The sequence below is a fragment of the Ovis canadensis genome, chromosome X (assembly GCF_042477335.2).
Source record: "Ovis canadensis isolate MfBH-ARS-UI-01 breed Bighorn chromosome X, ARS-UI_OviCan_v2, whole genome shotgun sequence".
Classification (NCBI taxonomy): domain Eukaryota; kingdom Metazoa; phylum Chordata; class Mammalia; order Artiodactyla; family Bovidae; genus Ovis; species Ovis canadensis.
The window spans coordinates 54090001-54101115 of record NC_091727.1 but is presented as its reverse complement, the minus strand read 5'-3'; the positions used below and the strand labels follow the sequence as shown (position 1 = coordinate 54101115).

Sequence of the window (11115 nt, the reverse complement as noted above, 5' to 3'; positions counted from 1 at the left end):
CCTTCGCGAGGGTCCCTTCCTTTCTTTGGTCCTCATGGGCATCCTCCTTAACTTCCGCATCCACGGTGTGCAGTTCTCTGCGCGAAAACCGAACAAAAACGATGGATTTTCTTCCGGGCTGCTGGCGGTTTGGTTTCTGTGGTCTGCAGGTGGCAGTGTTGCGCCAAGTAGCGCCATCCCGCTTCTCCCCCGCCCTTCGCCGTTGAAAAAACGTGACGAGGCCTTTTGCCTCAAGAAGTAGTGTATATTTTTCTTTGCCTGCGCTCCTTGGCTGCTTCAAACTGCATCTGAGCCCTTCAGACAGCCCTTTGTGGAAACTTTGAACAAACCCATTGGCACTTAAAATTACAATAAAATAATACTAGCTGCTCTATTGAATAATAGGGGAGGGAGTGAGCTCCCTTGTCTTGCTTCTGATCCTAGAGGAAATGCTTTATTTAAAAAGAACTTTATTATAACAGTGAGTTTTGACTTGAAAATATTCATGTTAAGTGGAAATGAAAGTTGTTCTGTCCTGTCAGATTCCTTAAGACCCTTTGGACTGTGTAGGCTGCCAGGCTCCTCTGCCCATGGGATTCTCCTTTCAAGAATATTGGCGTGGGTTGCCATTCCTTCTGCAGCGGTTCTTCCCAACCCAGGGACTGAACCTGGGCCTCCTGCATTGCAGGCTCTTACCATCCAAGCCACCTACAATAACAACATGACAGGGACAAGTGCTAAGCTAAGATCCTGCTGGGTAATTGATGCTGGACACCATCCAAGAAGCAGGTGGTATTACTGCCCTCATTTTTTGCCTTTGAGAACTGTGGCACACAGAGGAAGAATCAGCTGTCAAGGTTCTCCGGGTTCCTCCAGGAGTGTCCCTCTGTCCAGGTCTCAAGTCTGTCAGATTGTAGTTTGCACACTGGTTTGCAGGAAGCTTTCCTATCCCCAATAGAAGAATGAAATGAAATAATGGGAATGAGGGTAAAGTGAAAGTGTTAGTCGCTCAGCCCTGTCTGACTCTTTGAGACCCCCTGGACTGTAGCCCACCAGGCTCCTCTGTCCATGGGGATCCTCCAAGCAAGAATATTGGAATTGGTTGCCATTCCCTTCTCCAGGGCATATTCCTGATCCAGGGATTGACCCTGGGTCTCACAGGGATTGCACCGAGGTCTCCCACATTGCTGGCAGATCCTTTACCATTTGAGCCTCCAGGGAAGCCCAAATGAATGTAAAACAGCCTGCAAAACTTTTTAAAATGTATAATAACATAGTGATTACAATAAGATGCTAAATGAAAAGGGAGGGTGCCACATAGAAAACAATTCATATACTGTATCAGTATCATGACACAACACAATTATAAAGTAAAGCACCTGGAACAAATCAGGTACTTTTCATTTGGTCTATATTTGACCAGATTTATATTGAGAACAGACTGCTGGTCATTTCTTGGTTGATAATGGAAATACTAGTGTAAGGAAAAACTCAGCAAAAGATACAGCACCTGTCCTTAGACAGTTCTATTTTCTTTCCCATTCAGGTAGGGAATCAGAGATGGGAAATATAGCTCTGGGGACTACCTGAGAGACAGCTGGACAGACAGCAGAATTTATTTTCACTTCTGAAGAATCTCATGGGCGCTTGCTGGGTACACAATATTGAGCTCTGCGGGTGGGGAGGAAAAGTAGATTTCATCACTCATGTCTCCTGTAATGAAAAGGGAAGCTATTAGTTATTAGGGGAAAGATGTTTGTGAATCACAGGTGTGAAAAAAGTCTTATATTCAGAATACATAAGGACTTTTAAAATTGCAAAGGACAAAATGTAGTGAAGGCAGACAGATCGTTTTGTCAGGAATTCAAGTGTGGAAGGAGAAACCAGAAAGTGGCAGCACCTGGGTATTTTCAAGGTGATGGACGTGGCCTCTTCCTGGTCATGGTGGTGATCACTGGAATTTGCCACGTGTCAGAGCGCAGAAAGCTTCATACCCAGAGACAAGCAGGCCAGGACTTTCCTGGTGGTCCAGTGGTTAAGAATCCACCTGCCATATAAAATTAATGCACAGAAATCCCTTGCATTCCTATACACTAACAATGAAAAATCAAAGCAAAATTAAGGAAACAATCCCATTCACTATTGCAACAAAAATAATAAAATACTTAGGACTAAATTTACCTAAAGAAACAAAAGAACTGTATACAGAAAAAAATAAAAAAAAACTGGTGAAAGAAATCAAAGATAACACAAATAGATGGAGAAATATACCATGTTCTTGGATTAAAGAATTAATATATTGAAATGATTCTACTACCCAAAGCAATCTATTGATTCATCAGTATCCTGAACTACCAGTGGTATTTTTCACAGAACTAGAAGAAATAATTTCAGTTTGTATGGAAACATCAAAGACCCCGAATTCCCAAAGCAATCTTGAGAGAGAAGTGTGTAACTTCAGGAACCAACATTCCTGACTCAGACTATATTACAAATCCACAGTCATCAAGATGGTATGGTACTGGCACAGAGACAGAAATCTAGATCAATGGAACAAAACAGAAAGTTCAGTGATAAATCCCTGCACCCATGAACACCTTATCTTTGACGAAGGATGCACAAATATCCAATAGCTAAAACACAGTCTGTACAACTTGTGGTCCTGGAAAAATTGGTCAACTATGTGTAAAAGAATGAAACTGGAAGACTTTCCAACACCATACACAAAAATAAACTCAAAATGGATTAAAGACCTAAATGCAAGACCAGAAGCTATAAAACTCTTAAGAGGGAAACATAGGCAGAACACTCTGTGACATAAATCACAGCAAAATCCTCTAGGATCCACCTCGAAGAGTAATGGAAATAAAAACAAAAATAAACAAATGGGACCTAATTAAACTTAAAAGCTTTTGAACAGTGAAGGATACTATAAGCAAGGTGAAAAGACATCCCTCAGAACAGGAGAAAATAATCGCAAATGAAACAACTGACAACAAATGAATCTCCAAAATATACAAGCAGCTCATGCAGCTCGATATGAAAAAATGATCAACCCAATAAAAAGTGGGCAAGTGACCGAAACAGACATTGCTCCAAAGACATACAGATGGCTAATTAACACATGAAAAGATGTTCAGTATCACAGATTATTAGAAAAATGCAAATCAAAACCACAATGAGGTATCATCTCACACAGGTCAGAATGGCCATCATCAAAATGTCTACAAACAATAAATGCTGGAGAGGGTGGGGAGAAAAGGGAACATTATTTCACGGTTGATGGGAATGCAAACTGGTATAGCCACTATGGAGAACAGTGTGCAGATTCCTTAAAAAACTGGGAATAGAACTGCCATACGACCCACTGCTGGGCATACACCCCAAGGAAACCAGATTTGAAAGAGACATATGTACCCCAATGTTTACTGCAGCGCTATTTACAGTAGTTAGGACATTGAAGCACCCTAGCTGTCTATCAGCAGATGAATGGATAAGGAAGTTGTGGTAAATATACACAACGGAATATTACCCTGCTATTAAAAAGGAACACACCTGAATCAGTTCTAATGAGGTGGATGAACCTGGAGCCTGTTATACAGAGAGAAGTAAGGAAGAAAGAGAAAGACAAATACTTATATTAATGCATATATATGGAATTTAGAAAGGCGGTAGCAACGATTCTACATGCAGGGTAGCAAAGAAGACAGAGACCTATACAACAGACTTTTCAACTCAGTGGGGAAAGGGGAGGGTGGGATGATTCGAGTGAATAGCATTGAAACAGATACATTACCACCTGTAAAATAGATGACCAGAACAAGTCCAAGGCATGAAGCAGGGCACCCAAAGCCGGTGCTCTGGGACAACCCAGAGGGATAGGGTGGGGAGGGAGGTGGGACCCCCAGTTTGGAAATGGAGGGGACACATACATAACTGTGGCCGATTCATGTTGATATATGGCAAAAACCATGAAAAATTGTAAAGAATTATTCTCCAATTAAAATAAATTAATAATTTTTAAAAAAGAATCCACCTGGCAATGAAATAAGCCAGCGTTCAGTCCCTGGTCCAGGCAGTTTCCACGCGCCACAGAGCAACTAAGACTGTGTGTCACAGCTCCTGAACCTGCCTTCTCCAACCACTGGAGCCACGAGCCTAGAGCTCATGCTCCGCGACGAGAAAGTCTCCGCAATGAGAAGCCCGTGCACCACCGCTAGAGTAGTGCTGCTTCTCCACAGCTAGAGAAAGCCCTCGCGCAGCAACGAAGACTCAGTGCAGCCAACAATAAAGAAAGAAACAAGAAAGAAAACCAGGCCGATCTTACTGTGTGTTCATTTGAAAACTCCAATGGTAGATACTGAAGTAGGTGCATCTCTATATTCTTTGAATAATCATATCTTGGGTGAAGCTAACAAAAATTACATCACAGGCTATATTAAAACTTTAGAGCAGCTTCCCAGGCACTGCTCATTTCTAGAAACTACTTTTCTCAGAGAACTTACTTCGGAACTTTAGTAGCTGGAACTGCAGCCTCCGGCACATTCAAGGGCAGGAAACGAAACACATTAGGAAGACACGGTTCAAATCCTATGAGTGGCCTGTGACCACAGGCTAGGATGAACACACATTCCAGAAAGAGTCTCTTCACATTTCAGTAACTGATCCTGTATTTCAACCACTTAGTTCAGTTCTTTAGGGCCACTGCTGTCCCCTTAAACAAACACTTAGTGTGAAACATTTGGAAAATGACCTTAACCCAATACATTCCCAACCACTTTTCACATGTCACAAGGAGTCTCTCACAATGATATTTCATCACCTAGAAAGCCAATTTTCAGATAAAGAAAAGAATTCACACACACCTTGTGAAGAAATACTGAGATTTTAGAAACTGACTCACAAGTAAACCATGGATCAACATTCTTTCCTCTCTTCTCCCTCCATCCACCCTGAGAAATGAATATTTGGCCATGCTATCTGCTCTGCCCACCAAGTTTCTCATACTACACACGTGCTGTTAATAGTGAGCCTATACACAAAGGCATTAATACCAGTTAGATCTATAGAAGTCGGCTACCTGGGGGCAGGGAGGTGGCTGGGGCAATAAATTCCTCATCTCATTTCCTTCACCACCCCACCCCATTTCATTCCCTGCAGTCACTGGGCCCAAATGAAAAAATATATATATATCAGCCAAATCTCTCTTTAAATCACCACTTCCTCAAGTGTCCTTCATTATCTTACATGGCTTCTGAGGCCAGGGAACAGATTTTGCTTGAGATGAGTAAAGCTAGAGAGACAGCCCATTGGCCAGAGATTCTGTTTGGGAGGTGATGTCTCTCAGGGTACTGCTTCCCCACTGTGGTGAATAAAGTAAAAGTCATCTTAGCTTGGATCTGGTGCCCCATTTTTCAGATGTTAGCCACGAGATGGCGGGCTAGTAAGGTACTTGGATACTTGACCAATAGCCTTTCAGTTCAGTTCAGTTCAGTTCAGTTGCTCAGTGCTGTCCAACTCTTTGTGACCCCATGGACTGCAGCATGCCAGGCCTCCCTGTCCATCACCACCTCCCAGAGCTTACTCAAACTCATGTCCACTGAGTCAGTGATACCATCCAACCATCTCATCCTCTGTTGGCCCCTTCTCCTCCTACCTTCAATCTTTCCCAGCATCAGGGTCTTTTCCAGTGAGTCAGTTCTTCACATCAGGTGTTCAAAGTATTGGGATTTCAGCTTCAGTATCAGTCCTTCTAATGAATATTCAGGACTGATTTTCTTTAGGATGGACTGGTTGTATATCCTTGCAGACCAAGGGACTCTCAAGAGTCTTCTCCAACACCACAGTTCAAAAGCATCAATTCTTTGGCACTCGGCTTTCTTTATAGTCCAACTCTCACATCCATACATGACCACTGGAAAAACCATAGCCTTGACTAGACAGACCTTTGTTGGCAAAGTAATGTCTCTGCTTTTCAAATGCGGTCTACGTTGGTCATAACTTTTCTCCAAGGAGACTTTAAGGGAATTATATTACCCGGCATAACGGGAGTGGGAGGCGGTCGGCCTCCCATCCTCAGTGTGTGTGGACTAGAAGGGTTAAAGACCACAGAGAGGAGTCCTCCAGCGTCCTAGAGCCTAGCCGCCCTTCAGGGGTGAGGAGTTGGCGGGCCTGGTGTTGACGTCACAAAGATGGGACATTTACCCCTTCCTTCCTTGTAGAAGGACCTTCCTGTGTATTCCCTGGGTTGTAGTGGATTGAGAGGGAGCCTGGAATGGCCTGAAGACAAGTAGGTTCCTCCACGGGGACGATGGCAGTAGGGCCAGGGGATTCGGAGAAGAGGAGTTAGTGCCGGGTCCTCTCGACTGCGTGCCCGGAGGTCCTCTCTCAGCAGCTTGGAGGCTCGGAGGGACCATCCTTGCCAGAGTCGCAGGACGTTTCCTTCCACACAGATGACAGCTGGTGATGGTCGCCTCTTGGGATCGGAAGGCGGGGGCCTCTCCCTGATGCCTGGTAGTTTGTGTTGTCGCCTGTCAACGTGAGGAGCAGCTCCTGTCACTTGCATGTTTTTCTACCAATTGTTACTAGTAACACACTAGGAAAGAGTAAAAGCAAACTATTAGAAACACTGGCTGTATTTCTACCGATTGCAATTGGGAGAGCACCACAGACCTGAAGATCAGACTGCCAGCAAGGTGGTTTTGCACTGTACTTCATTCCACAGAGAGTAGTAGAGAAGTGAGAGTGTGGACCTTTGCAGGTGGGAAAACATTTAGGGGGAAATCTCGTCGACAGAAGAGGAAATGATTATCTTTGTGACTAGCTAGTTTCAGGAGAACTGACTTTTAATCTCCATTCCATCATGAGACAGAAAACAAGGAGTTGGATGGTCTGTGTCTGCCCTTTACTGACAAGGAGGAAGGTCTGTACTTGACCTTGTAGTCCGTAAACTCAGGAGTCACTGGATACTTTGGATGAGTCTTACCGAAGTCAGACAGGGAAGGGTGGTACTTTGCATTAAATCATTTTGGGGACATGAAAGTCTGCAGAGACTTCTTTACTGTGGCTTTTCTTAACAGCTCAGGTGAAGTTGAACTTTGTCAGCACGGTAAATATGAGCATCTTTCATGCCGGTCCCAGTAGACAAGTATAAATGCAGAGAGGTTCGAACACCCCTCACCTTTTAAAATTGGATTATAATTGCTTTAAATGTTGTGCTAACTTTTGCTGTAGGACAAGGGTGAATCACCTATAAATATATACATATATCCCCTCCCTCTTGAACTTCTCTTCCACCCCCCAACCCCAGCCCTCTAGGTTATTGCTGCTGCTGCTGCTAAGCCACTTCAGTCGTGGCCGACTCTGTGCGACCCCATAGATGGCAGCCCACCAGGCTCCCCCGTCCCTGGGATTCTCCAGGCAAGAACACTGGAGTGGGTTGCCATTTCCTTCTCCAATGCATGAAAGTGAAAAGTGAAAGCCAAGTCCCTCACTCGTGCCCGACTCTTAGCGACCCCATGGACTGCAGCCTATCAGGCTCCCCTGTCCATGGGATTCTCCAGGCAATAGTACTGGAGTGGGATGCCATTGCTTTGTCTGCTCTAGCTCATTACAGAGCACCAAACTGAGCTTCCTGTGCTATACAGAAGCTTGCCGCTAGCTATCTGTTTTACACATGGTAATCTGTATATTTCAGTGCCACTCTCTCAATTCAATCCGTCCTCTCCTTGCCTGCTGTGTCCATAATTTTCTTGTCCATGTCTGAGACTCTAATCTTGCCCTGCTAATAGGTTCATCAGTACTGTTTTTCTAAATTTCACATATATGTGTATTTGTTTTTCTCTTTCTGATTTATTTCACTCTGTATACCAGGCTCTAGCTTCATCCAATTCACTAGAAATGACTCAAATTTGTTTCCTCTTATAACTGATTAGTATTCCGTTGTATACATGTACTACAACATCTTTATCCATTCATTGACAGACATCTACATTTCTTCCATGTCGTGGATATTGTAGATACTGGTGCAAGGAACAGCTGGGTGCATGTGTCTTTCTGAATTATAGTTTTCTCAGGGCATATGCCCAATAGTGTGATTTCTGAGTCATATGGTAGTTTTATGGGCTTCCCTGGCAGCTCAGCTGGTAAAGAATCCATGTGCAGTGTGGGAGAACCCAGTTCAAATCCTGGGTCGGGAAGACCCCCTGGAGAAGGGATAGGCCAGTCACTCCAGTATTTATGGGCTTCCCTGGTGGCTCAGACAATGACGGATCTGCCTGCACTGCGGGAGACTGACTTCAGTCCCTGGGTTGGGAAGATCCCTGGAGGAGGGCATGACAACCCACCTCGGTATTCTTGCCTGGGGAATCCCCATGGGCAGAGTAGCCTGGTGGGCTACAGTCCATGGGGTTGCAAAGAGTCGGACACAGCTGAGCAGCTAAGCACAGCACAGCACATGGTAGTTTTATTCCCAGTTTTAAAAGAAATCTCCATAGTGTTCTCCACAGTGGCTGTATCAACTTTCATTGTCACAAAGAGTATAGGAGGATTCCCTTTTCTCCACATCCACTCCAACATTTATTGTGTGTCACTTTCTGATGATGACCGTTCTGACCGCTGTGACAAGATACCTAATTGTGGTTCTGATTTGGATTTCTCTCACAATGAATGAGGTTGAGCATCTTTTCATGTTTTTGTTGACAGGTTCTGTTTTTACTCTGGAAGTAATCAACAATTGAACATCACTGTATAATTTTCAAAAGGTTTGGTTTTTTGCTAATCTAAATGAAAGCAGCAAAAACGAGTCATTATCACAGAATAGGATCATCATCCTCTTCAATGAGGAAACTGAGTCACGGAGGGTGTAAGTAACTTGCCCAAGGTCACAGAAGAAGTAAGTGGTGGGACCTTGATTCAAATCTAGGTATCTGTGGCTTCATCACCTCCCAGCTCAGCACCACACAGTGATGGTTTCCAGATCCACACATCAGGCTCAGCACTCTCTTCCTGACTACAGACTCCCCTAGTCACTGACAGGGCTGCAGGGAAACTGCACTCGACAAGGTCTAGGCAACTTCCGGGACACCGGAGATGCTTTCACTGGGAAGAGAAGTGTAAGACACACTGGGTCCCACAGGCCTCTACCCACCCCCTGGAGGGAGTGAGGAGCTACAGGAGGTTCCAAAGGGGGCTGTTTCTCTGAGAGACAGGCTGATGGACTGCCGTTCTGCATGCATGTGACAACAAACCCTTGTTCCTTTGAGTTTATTTTTATTTACACTTGACAATACAGACCACATGGTGAAAATACACAAAGCAGATATCTAAAAGCAAGTGGATATATGGATAAGCAGATACATTCCCATTTTACTCATGGAATACCTGACAGTAAGACAGCCCTTCTTTGTAAAAGAATATTCTCCTAGACTAAAGCAATGAAACAGGAAATTCGTCTTTTTCTTTATTATTAGTCTCATTCCTCCTATCACAGATGAGGCATCATGGGCACAGAGAAGTTAGGTCAGCTCCCCCAAGTCGCTCTGATAGTCCGTGTTTGAGTCCCCCAGGCAAGGAATATTCCACATGTCCAAACTGCACCCATCCCCCTGCTCCCCGCACAGCCGCACCTCCTTTTGTTCCCTGACTCAGTGCAAGGCAGCCTTCTCCCCAGCTGCTTAGGCCAGAGATGCTTAAAGCCATCCTTGCCTGCTGCCTCTCTCTCACCACACTCTCAATCATCAAGCCTCACCTCTCTGCCTCCTAAGTCTAAGTAAGATTCTGTTCCTTTTCTCCATCAGCACAGTGAGTTCCCTAGGCCAGGTCACCCTCGTCTCTCTCCTTGACAAGTACCAGCAATCCTAATGCTTTCCAACACATGGTCTGTCCTGCTGCCTGAGGAAGGGAAGCTTTCTTCAGTGCAATCTGGGCATGAAACCCCTACTCAAAATTCTGTATGGGCTGCCTGCTGCTCTTAGGATACTGTCCAGCCTCCTAGACGAGGTGCAGCAGGACTTGTCTGCTCCCAAATGCCCGATCTTCACCAGACACCCTCCTTGTGCTCCATGCCCCACTTGATCTTCCAGCCACCCAGACCGCTCTCTGTTCATCACATGGCTGGTGTCCTCACACTCATACTCCCTAGCTGCCTCCCGCCCCCTATCACCCCCTCCCCACCCACCGACTTTACAATCTCACTCCTGCCTCTGCCTCCATCATAACATGCCCTTCCTCCCTCCTCGTCTGCCTGATTCCTTCTTAGGTTCAGCTGTCAGGCTCGGTAGAGCAATTTCCATTTTTCCTGGGGAGTACCTGAGATCTGATATTTTTACTAAATGGAAGGTGGTGGAGATTTCACTATGAATCCCTGCTGCACGATGAGCTGATGAGAAATGCAATCTGATGGCAGAGTTTGTCTGGGAAAGGCTTCCTTGCTAAGAATAGGATACAGACAGAAAAGCTCTCCTCTTGCTTTATATGGGCCCATTGTTGTGTTTGAATATGGCCTTTTGAATTTGGTCACAGTGTTGGAAGCATAAAGGGATCCAGGGTGACCACCTGCTTCACAGTGAGGAGGGATAAGCCGAAGCATGGAAATTTCAAAATGTCACTTTACGCTGTCTGTGACCCAGTACATGGAACAGGACTTGAACCGCCCTACCCATACACTATGTTTTGCTGAGATTTTCACTCTCTCTCACTCTATAATGTTGAGTTCCTGTTAGGACAAGATGAAGTACATTAACACGTCCTCCCTATGCAGGGGTTTGATTTACTAGTTCCTGTGGTCATCAGGGAGGCAAGGAGGAGCTGCCAGCTCTATGGGGACCCTCCTAGGGAATGTCACCACACCTTCTTGCAACTCCTCAGGTGTCTCCACCTGGTGCCATCAACCCATGGAGGGAACTGCCAGTTCCTGTGATGGCCAGTGGAGGGAGCAACCCCACTGCTGCCTCTACCTGCTACAGATTCAACTGTGATGACTGACTTCCTTCACTACAACCCCTCTGAGCAGAACACCCCTAAATATGAAATGAAGTGTGTGCCTGTGCTATGTAAAGCCAATTAAATAGTTGGACAGGACACCAGTTCCACCACCCCCACCGCAACCCCCACCCCAGCCAGAGGATGGAGTAGACT

At 45.1% G+C, this 11115-nt stretch overlaps 1 long non-coding RNA gene across 2 annotated transcripts; it reads right to left on the bottom strand.

The window, feature by feature from the left end:
* Positions 1–407: 407 nt before the first annotated feature.
* LOC138930236 (uncharacterized) lies at positions 408–6065 on the bottom strand. Of its 2 annotated transcripts, none has more exons than XR_011446138.1 (4): positions 5636–6065; positions 1880–2026; positions 1566–1692; positions 408–924 (listed from the first exon to the last, which is right to left on the bottom strand). It is a non-coding gene; the product is annotated as an uncharacterized lncRNA (long non-coding RNA). The 2 variants fall into 2 exon arrangements; XR_011446137.1 differs by having other exon boundaries at positions 1566–1650.
* Between the last annotated feature and the right edge of the window lie 5050 nt (positions 6066–11115).